Source organism: Pinus tabuliformis, chromosome 7 (genome assembly GCF_031772625.1).
Source record: "Pinus tabuliformis cultivar Carrire ecotype Pingquan chromosome 7, CPIR1, whole genome shotgun sequence".
Classification (NCBI taxonomy): domain Eukaryota; kingdom Viridiplantae; phylum Streptophyta; class Pinopsida; order Pinales; family Pinaceae; genus Pinus; species Pinus tabuliformis.
Window position 1 is genome coordinate 1,858,744,092 of NC_142293.1, and position 11,097 is coordinate 1,858,755,188.

The 11,097-nt window shown below is 40.1% G+C and overlaps 1 pseudogene; it reads left to right on the forward strand.

The window, feature by feature from the left end:
• The first annotated feature begins 821 nt into the window (after positions 1-821).
• On the forward strand, positions 822-10,355 carry LOC149255858 (putative carotenoid cleavage dioxygenase 4, chloroplastic pseudogene; annotated as a pseudogene).
• Positions 10,356-11,097: the final 742 nt, after the last annotated feature.

Sequence of the window (11,097 nt, forward strand, 5' to 3'; positions counted from 1 at the left end):
TGGAAATTTTAGTTATATTTTAAGAAAATTTTGTAAAGATTTTTGTAAATTCAAGTTATAGTTGGTAAATTTCAAAATTTTAGACGTTTTTGATGTTTTTGATGGTACTGAATCTATTTCCACCATCAAAAATATGATTCAAACACTATGACCCTCCGAGCAATTCCTCAACCTCAGTGAAACGACTCATGACTCACTAGGATACCAAAATTTCGGGCATTTATGTAAGAAGCCAAGGCCGATATCTTGTAGGACTTGGCAGATGTAATGTAGTAGTGATGAGGTGGCCAAAAAAAATACCACGTGCCATTTCATAATTGGTTCACCATGGAATGACGTTGCATACTAGGAGTCTCAGCACTTGCCCCAGAGTCGTGCTTTGCAAAGATTTTGTGTGTATTTAGTTTTGGCCAAAATGGCTCCAAAAACCAAGGCTTTACAATAAAATAATGAATATCCAAGGTTCACCCTTAGCGAGTCCCATACCAAGCTACTTAAATACCGAGAGGTCGAAATAATCATATAATGGAGCAATTCAGTATGTGATGTTCCTGTGTTAATAGAAAATTTGCATCGACTACAAGATTGGAAAGTAGGATATGAAAACGGCATTAACCGACAAGTATTGGGGTACCAGAGTACTGGGCACCAGAAGGAATGCCCGTTAAAGTAATCTGGTACAACAGGGAAACAACTATCAGTTGCAGCAAATGGCAAGTGGCAAGGATTTTATTCAGCGAAAGTTCTATCTATCAGGCTCAGAAGTATACTGGTACAGGGACGATTAGAAAGAAGAATATCGAATGCCTCTAGTATCCTATATGGAGACTAGGGAGATCGTAATAATTGTGGCCAATTCTTACCCAGTGAGCAAGTTCCGGAGAGAACCCATCTGGTCCATTCCATCCACAGTAGAGAAAGTCTGCATAAATTTGAGAAACGGGATTGTATCCAGAAAGCCATTGTCTTCAAAACGTTTGGAGTTGGGCGTCATCAATCCTCGGTTCGTTGCCAAGAAAAACAGGTATGCATACATGTCGATAGGATCACCATTGCCTAAAGTCTGGGGGTCGTTAAACACGAATTTGATATGGTGGAGGCGATGGCTGCCATGGAGTGCGTGGTTGCCTCGAGGTCGTATGGCGAAGGTTGCTTCGGCAGTAAGCCATCCTTCGTGCCCCGGTGTAAGGACCCGTAGTCCGGGCCACCTTCACCATGTGAAGGACGGGCGAGGAGCTCGTGCGAAATGCGAAGTAAAACAACCAAGAGACGAGTTTATATGATGTTCGGTGAGTTGAGAGGGCGGTCCCACGAGTTGGGCAGGCCAACCCTCCACTCAGGCGAAGGCAACATGTTGAACGAGTCGGCTTGGGCATTGGGTGTGGGTCAGCCGAGTATCATAACCCGCCACCCGCCCGTATATATTGGTGGAGCGTTTAAGGAGACGAGCCATCATCACTCGGCCAACACGAGTTCGAAAAAAGAGTTCTGACGTGCGTGGATGAGCCCGCACGATGGGCGGAACTCGAGTGAAAAAATCGTGCAGGAAAGTCGGGTGAAAAACTCCGGTGAGAAACTCGGGTGAAAAACTCGTGCAGAAAACACGGGCGAGGTCGTCGGGCAGAAAACTTGGACGAGGTCATCAGACAGAAAACTTGGGTGAGGTCGTTCGGGCGAGGTCGTCGGGTGACCCGGGCGAGGTCGTTCGGGCGAGCCGGGTGAAGTCGTCGGGCGACTCGGGTGAAGTTGTTCGGGCGAGCTAGGTGAAGTGGTGTGGCGACCTGGGTCAAGTCATGTGGCGACTCGGGTGAATTTGTTCGGGTGAACGGGTGGACGTGCGGACGGGCGGCCGGGCAAGGGCGCACTGTGCACGCCGAAACGAAGAATCGTGTGGATGGGCAACTCGGGTAGGGCGCACCGTGCATGACGAAACGATGGAAACGGTGAAGTGTTGGAGTTGTGAACGGAGGTGTGACTCATGCGGAGGTGCCCGTGTGTGGCAACTTGGTTACGACGAGGCGTGCCCAAGTTGGGCAAACAACACGATCGTGCGACGAGGTGAACGAAGGGTTGGTGAGTCGTGCGGCGACTGTGCAGAGGCACCGATGAGCTAGGCAACCGAGTTTGCCGAAAGTTGGAAATTTGGCTAAGTGTAAATTTGGGGTTTCCCAAGATTTAACTTGTACTTATAAAAGAAGATTATATATATATATATATATATATATATATATATATATATATATATATATATATATATATATCTATATCTATATCTATATCTATATCTATATCTATATCTATATCTATATCTATATCTATATATATATATATATTGATATCGGGCAGACTCATATTGCAGGGAGTTGCCCCTCCCTTTATACTGTTGTGCAATTGTATATGTGTTAATTGCTGTTGATGATGAATATGTATGGGTTTTCATCTGTATAAAGGATAAAGATAATACTTGGTAATGAAAAATAAACTAAGTATGGAATGTATAAAGGATAAAGATAATACTTGGTAACGAAAAATAAACTAAGTATGGAATGTTAGGCATAGTCTACAATCGTAAGTATTAGTGAAAAGAAAACGGTTGATAGTGCCACACCTCGCTATAGTGCGGTTGGAAGAGTACCGCCAGTGTAGGGGCATGACAGGTGGTATCAGAGCTGGTCCAAGTTTTGCAGGAAACTTGGTGAACTGAATCAAGGACAATGACATGAGATTGTTGTGACTTTTGGAGACTTCATATATGGTGGACTTGGAGGATCTGAGGCACTGAGGAGCTAAGGTCAGAGACTTTGATGTAGAATGGGATGCATACTTTCGAGTACATGTATGGGTGTAGCTTGAAAGAATGACTTGATGAGGAGGATCGATATGAGACACTTAGGAGTGATGGAGTTACAACGATGGTGATGCGGTTGTGGCAACACTTGGGCATGGGTTGAGCCGAGACTTAACCACTTTTGACACATGGGAGCTGATTGATCTATGATCATGGGCAGCACATGGATAGATGAGACAGGGGTATACTTGTTTCTATGGCAGACTTGAGGGATGGCACATACAGATATGATGGTGGTTGCTTCATGGACCTGGATGTGGTGCATCGAGAGTCGGAGTTTGATGAGATGATCTCTTCACTTTGAGGAGATGGATGTTTTACAAATGGATGATGTTGGGATAGATGCGGTTGATTTCATGCAGCACATTGGTACCAAACATCATGGACAACATGTTGCAGATGAGATGAGAGCTACTTCATGGACTTGAGCATGGCTTATACTTATATGGAAATGGATTCTTGATCGAGTTGAGCATGTGACGGGATGTTCTGAGAAATAACTGATGATGGCATGAGGATGTTCACTCTCATTGTTTGGACGTGACGGTTGGATTAGCTACCCAACTAGTTAAAACATGGGGATGCGTAGTGTGCAGAGATGTGTTAGCATTGTGTTGGAGTATCATGGCAGCAGTTCACACGAGGACGACACATGATGAGGTCGACACAATATGTTGCAGGAAGCATGTAGTTTGAGATGGAGGGGCCAGCCTTCCATGATGGGGAGCGGCATGTGGATATTGTGACAGGGTGGTTTATGATCATGGATTGAGATGATTTTCCGATGTATGACATACCAATGGGGTGTATGCCTTAGTATGGTGATCTTGGTGATAGATGGTTGCTGGAATGAGATATTGTCGAGGAAGATAATGACCTCAAGTGGGGGAGGATGTAAGCACCTGTGGTCCGGGTCACCTTCACCATGTGAAGGACAGGCGAGGAGCTTGTGCAAAATGCGAAGTAAAACAACCAAGAGACGAGTTTATATGATGTTGGGCGAGTTGAGAGGGCGGTCCCATGAGTTGGGCGGGCCGACCCTCCACTCGGGCGAAGGCAACATGTTGAACGAGTCAACTTGGGCGTTGGGCGTGGGTCGGCCGAGTGACATAACCTGCCACCCACCCATATATATTGGTGGAGCGTTTGAGGAGATGACCCATCATCATTCGGCCAACACGATTTCGAACAAAGATTTCTATGGTGCGTGGATGAGCCCGCACAACGGGCGGAAATCAGGTGAAAAAATGGTGCAGGAAAGTCGGGTGAAAAACTCGGGTGAGAAACTCGGGCGAAAAACTCGTGCAGAAAACTCGGGCGAGGTCGTCGGGCAGAAAACTCGGGTGAGGTCATCGGGCAGAAAACTCGGGTGAGGTTGTTCGAGCGAACCGGGCAAGGTCATCGAGTGAAGTCATTCGGGCGAGCCGAGTGAGGTCGTCGGGTGACCCGGGTGAAGTCGTTCAGGCGAGCCGGGGGAAGTCGTGTGGTCACCTGGGTGAAGTCGTGTGGCGACTCAGGTGAAGTTGTTCGGATGAACGAGTTTGGGTGAACGGGTGGACGTGCAAATGGGCGTCTGGGCGAGGGCGCGTCGTGCACACTGAAGCGAAGAATCATGTAGACGGGCGACTCGAGTACGGCACGTTGTGCACAACGAAACGGCGGTGAAGTGTTGGAGTTGTGAACGGAGGTGTGACTCGTGCGAAGGCACCCGTGTGTGGCGACTTGGTTACGATGAGGCGTGCCCAAGTTGGGAAAATGACACAATCGTGCGACGAGGTGAACGAAGGGTTGGAGAGTCGTGCAGCGACCATGCGGAGGCGCCGACGAGCTGGGCAACCGAGTTTGCCGAAAGTTGGAAATTTGGCTAAGTGTAAATTTGGGGTTTCCCAAGATTTATCTTGTACTTATAAAAGAAGATTATATATATTGATATCGGGCAGACTCATATTGGAGGGATTTGCCCCTCCCTTTATACTGTTGTGCAATTGTATATGTGTTAATTGCTATTGATGATGAATATGTATGGGTTTTCATTTGTATAAAGGATGAAGATAATACTTGGTAATGAAAAATAAACTATGGAATGTTAGGCGTAGTCTACAATCGTAAGTATTAGTGAAAAGAAAATGGTTGGTAGTGCTACACCTCGCTATAGTGCAGTTGGAAGAGTACTGCCAGTGTAGGGGCGTGACACCCGGAGTTCGGATCCAAATGTCGAGTATGATGACGGGTACATCGTGGCTTTTACCCATAACGAAGGCATCGGGATTTCTAGTTTTTTGGTGATGGACACGCAATATTCGACCCTTGAAATCGTGGCCTCTGTTGAGCTCCCTGCCAGAGTTCCTTATGGCTTTCATGGCCTCTTCGTTAGCGATGCTAACTTGGCAAACTAAATCTAATTCCAAGCTCGCATCGAGATTAATTTTTGCTAAAAATAGAAACATCTCATGATATTGCCAGGAAACTATAATTTTTAGGCTTTTAATGAGAAACTTCTAAATTTATAATGTGTTTCAAAAATATGAATGACATTTTATTTGTCCTAGCTAGCACGGTGAAATCTTTTATTAGTTCTAGGTGGAATTTATTTGTCCTAACTAGCATGGACTATTCTTGTGAAATTTTATATTAGTTTTATATGGAACGAAAAAATTCAAATGTTATTCATAAAATTGGTAAAATATTTAATTTAATTTATATTTTATTATATTTATTTTAATTTTAATTAATTTATAATAATTATATTATTATAATTATTTTAATTTGAATTAATAATTTGTTTATAAAGAATATTTTAACCATGTATTTATTGACCATTTATTCAAAATAATCTCTCTCTCTCTCTTATATATATATATATATATATATATATATATATATATATATATATATAATTTTTATCCTTCTCTTTTAGGGTGATTTCTAACAATTAACCTAATAAACATTATTATAATAACTTTAAACATTATTTAATTTACATCATCCTACACATGTTGATTTCTAACGATTAATCTAATAAACATTATTATAATAACTTTAAACATAATTGAATTTACATCATCTTACACCTGTAAGACATATTTTCCTCAAAATGATTCTTATATTTATATTTAAACAATTTTTTTACAAATTTCAATAAATTTTAAGATTATATTCATTTAATAATCTCATATATAGGAACACTAATAATACATAGCAAGAATATTAAAATGGTTACTTAATTATTTTTTCCTAATTGTTTTACAAATATATAATTTAATTTAATTATTTGAGTGACCACTAATTAGTTATCTAGATGGAGTATCTTGAAAGTTGTAAAATGACTGAATCACTATACAGTAGGGAAAACTTATCATAATTCAGTTATCAAATTCGCAGTGGAACAACCACACCACTTGAAATTAAATTGATTAAATCTATTTTCATTTTTGTTTGATAGAAATTTTGTATTATTTAGATTTATCGCATGCTAATATATATTGATTAAAATTGAATTTCCCATTATTTTTAAAGAATTTATAATTTATTTTAAATAAAAAAAAATAAAAAATAAAAAATAAAAAGATGGTTTGGAAAATAACAATTTTTAAAATAATCACTTTTCTATAAGGTTAACTTAGGTATTTAGCATTATAAAATGGTGGTATTCAGCGCATTGTTCACAAATATTTAGATGTGTGGTTGAAAGAAATATACAACCTCTACACATATTTGGTATTTTGGAGTTGTCTGGCCATTGCATGTTGCATAGAGTTTAGGTTAGTAATTTTATTATTTGACCCTGTTTCAAGTTGTATAACTATTGAAATCAATATAATTTTTTTTTATGCTTTTGTTTTTTATTGTCAAGTTGTTTCTATTTTTATTGACCCTGGAGCTAATTATAGTTATGTTAATCTTGACCTGGTGGATAACTGTGTTTTGAATAAATAAGTGCATGCAAAATCTTGGTTAGTGCAGTTGGATACAAGTACAAATAAGAGAGTTTATCACTAGGTAGGAGCTTTTAGATTTGATTTTAATGGTATGCCTACATCATCACATTTGAATGTATTGTTGTTAGGATCATATAATATGTTGTTGGGAATGAACTAGTTGTATCTTCGTAGGACCAAGGTGGAATGTTATGACAAGGCTATTGAGTGTCTGGATGACAATGGGGAACAAAGATTCTTGCATGGTAAGAAGAAGGAAACATCAGTTACAATCGCAAGAAAGGGTGTGTGTTATTCGCATTGCATATTTTCGATGACAAAGGTAAGGAAGTTGAGGATGCAAATGTCTTGAGAAGGTACCTAGTTCTACAATAATTCTAGGATGTGTTTTCGATAGATATTTCAAAGTTGCTACCTCACACAGAAGTGGAATTTTCTATTGAGTTGGTACTAGGGGCAGGGCTAGCATCAAAGGCGCCTTACAAGATGAGCACACCAGAGTTGGTTGAGTTGAAGTTGCAGTTGAAGGATATGCCTAACAGGGGATACATTAGGCCAAGTGTATCGCCTTAAGGTGCACCAATGTTGTTTGTGAAGAATAAGGATGATACTCTTAGGTTATGCATTGATTACAGACAATTTAACAAAGTGACCATCAAGAATAGGTTTCTGTTTCCGAGGATTGGTGACTTGTTTGATTAGTTGAAGGGAGCAACAGTGTTCTCGATGATTGATCTGAGATCAGGATACCATGAGGTACGCATCAAAGAAGAAGACATCTACAAGATTGCTTTCTAGGCTAGGTATGAGAATTACGAGTTTGTTGTAGTTCCATTTGGTTTGACTAATGCTCCAACTACTTTATGTGCTTGATGAATAGTCTGTTGTGTCCTTATCTGGACAAGATTTTTATTGTATCCATTGATGATATATTGGTATATTCTAAGACTGAGGAAGAACATGTCGAACATTTAGCAGCAGTATTGAGATTGCTAAGAGAACATCAGTTGTATGATAAGCTCAATAAATGAAGTTTCTTTCATACAAAGGTACATTACTTGGGACATGTGGTTTCCAAGGAAGACATAACAGTGGATCCAGAAAATATAAGGGCTATCATGGAGTGGGAGACTCTTAGGAATGTGGATGAGGTAAGGTCCTTTATGAGGTTAGCAGGTTATTACAGGAGGTTCATCAATAACTTCTCACATATTTCTTATCCTATTACATCGTTGTAAAGGAAAGGTAAGGAGTTTGAATGGATAGAGGAATGTGTAATTAGTTTTGAGCAGTTGAAGCAGTTGTTTGCATATCTGGACAAAGAGCTTGTGGTATGTACATATGCTTGCAAGAGAGGGCTTGGTGCAATCCTAATGCAAGAAGGACAGGTAGTATGCTATGAATCAAGGAAACTTAATGAGCATGAGCAGAATTACCTGACACATGATCTTGAGTTGGCAGCAATCATCCATGCTTTGAAGATGTGGATGCATTATCTTCTTGGTAGGAGGTTCATCTTGATGAGTGATCACAGTGGATCGAGGTATATATTTTACCAACCTAATTTGAATGCCAAGCAAGCCATATGGTTGTCCACGATCAGTGAGTTCGACTTTGAGATCAGGTACATTAAAGGTAAAGAGGGCAAGGTTGTAGATGCTCTTAGCAGGAGGATACAGGTAAATCACATAACAACTATGAGTTTTTATGGTACATATTTACAAGATCAGATTTTCCAGGAAGGACAACAGGATGACAAGTATATTGATTTTATCAACATGGTATAGGTGATTGGAATGGGGACTATCATCTCACAGTAGATGGCTTGGTCAAGTTTTAGGACCGGATCTATGTTCCAGATGGAAGTGAGCTTAAGAAGATTATCTTGAGGGAATTTCATGCTAAGACATATTCAAGTCATCCAAGATATCAGAAGAACAAAACCGTTGTCAATGGCACTGGATCTCAAAGTAATGATTTGAAATCCACGCCCACGCCCACTGCTACACTTCCCTCAGAAAATCCGCTTAATGGCATTTCTGCTGCTTCAGCGGAAGTTTTATGCAATGTTGTGGATGATCTTATAAATAAATTTATCGATAATCCGCTGAGGCCTTCCGTGGATCCAAGATTTTTGTTGGCTGGAAACTTCACTGCCGTGCAAGACACTGCACCAGTGGTGTGCGACAAGAAACAGGGCAATCTCCCTGCCTGCATTGACGGTGATTATATCCGCAATGGGCTGAATCCGAGATACGTCCCCAGAAGCGGCCACCATCTTAACGGAATGCTTCACGCCTTCATGATCAAAGACTAACGTTCTGCAACCGTTTCATCCGCACGCACAAATTCGTGCAAGAAGAGACAGCGAGAGGCCAGGTGGTGCCCAACTTCTTTTCCGGTTTCTACAGCCTCGCCGTCAGATTGGCCAAGGGAATCCTGTTCAACGCTAGAGTGGCTCCCGACCTCTTTAATCCTTTCATCAGCGCGGGATTGGGAAATACCAGTCTCCTATATTTCAATGGCACACTGATGGCTGAAGAGGAATCAGATATGCCATACGCAATGAAGGTCACGTAATCCGGCGACATCATCACTGTCGACAAGTATGACTTCGACGGGAAACTCTTCATGGCCATGACAGCACATCCCAATATCAAACCCGAGACGCGAGAGCTTTTCGCTTTCCGTTGCAGTTTCATTCCTCCATTTCTCAATTATTTCGGAGTGTCGCCTGCCGGAGAAAAATAACTGGACAACGGAATCCTGTCGATGTTGCAACCATCGTTTATTCACAATTTTACGATAACAAAGCAATATTCCATCTTTCCCGATACCCAGATCGTGGTGGACCCCATGAACATGATTGTCGGCGACAGCTCTCCCATGGGCTGCGACCCCGCTAAGGTCCCACAGCTCGGCGTTCTTCCGCACTACGCAACAGATAAGGCCACGATGAAATTGTTCGATATCCCCGGCCTCAATTTCTTCCATTCGCTCAAAGCGTGGGACGAGGGCGACGAGATCGTGTTGATTGTCGCCAACTTGTACGGCCGGTGGAGCACGTTGTGGAGAGAACTCATCTGGTCCATTCCATAGTAGAGAAGGTCCGCATAAATTTGAGAAATAGGATTGTATCCAGAAAGCCATTGTCTTCAAAGTGTTTGGAGTTGGGCGTCATCAATCCCCGGTTCGTTGCCAAGAAGAACATGTACGCATACATGTCGATAGGAGCACCGTTGCCTAAACTCTGCGGGGTCGTTAAACTCGACTTTGATATGGTAGACGCGATGGCTGCCATGGAGTGCATGGTTGCCTCGAGGTCGTATGGCGAAGGTTGCTTTGACGGTGAGATGTTCTTTGTGCCCCAGAGTTCGGATCCAAATGCCAAGGAGGACGACGGGTACATCGTGGATTTTACCCATAACGAAGGCACCGAGATTTCCAGTTCTCTGGTGATGGACGCGCAATCTCTGACCCTTGAAATCGTGGCCTCCGTTGAGCTCTGTGCCAGAGTTCCGTATAGCTTTCATGGCCTCTTCGTTAGCGATGCTGACTTGGCAAACTAAATCTAATTCCGAGCTCGCATGGAGATTAATTTTCACTAAAAATAAAAACATCTCATGATATTGCCAGGAAAAACTATAATTTTTAGGCTTTTAATGAGAAACTTGAAACTTCTAAATTTATAATGTGTTCCAAAAATATAAATGACATTTTATTTGTCCTAGCTAGCATGATGAAATCTATGTCGAATTTATTTGTCCTAGCTAGCATGGACTATTCTTGTGAAATTTTATATTAATTTTATGTGGAATGAAAAATTTCAAAATGTTATTCATAAAATTAGTAAAATATTTAATTTAATTTATATTTTATTATATTTATTTTAATTTATAATAATGATATTATTATAATTATTTTTATTGACCATTTATTCAAAATCTTATATATATATAATATTTAATTTAATTTATATTTTATTATATTATTTTTAATTTTCATTAATTTATAATAATTATATTATTTTAATTTGAATTAATGATTTGTTTATAAAGAATATTTTAACCATTTATTTATTGACCATTTATTCAAAATCATATATATATATATATAATTAATTATAATTATAATTCTTATCCCTCTCTTTTAGGGTGATTTCTAACAATTAACCTATTAAATAAACATTATTATAATAACTTTAAACATTATTGAATTTACATCATCCTATACATGTAAGACATATTTTCCTCAAAATAAGTCTTATATTTATATTTAAACAATTTTTTTACAAATTTCAATAAATTTTAA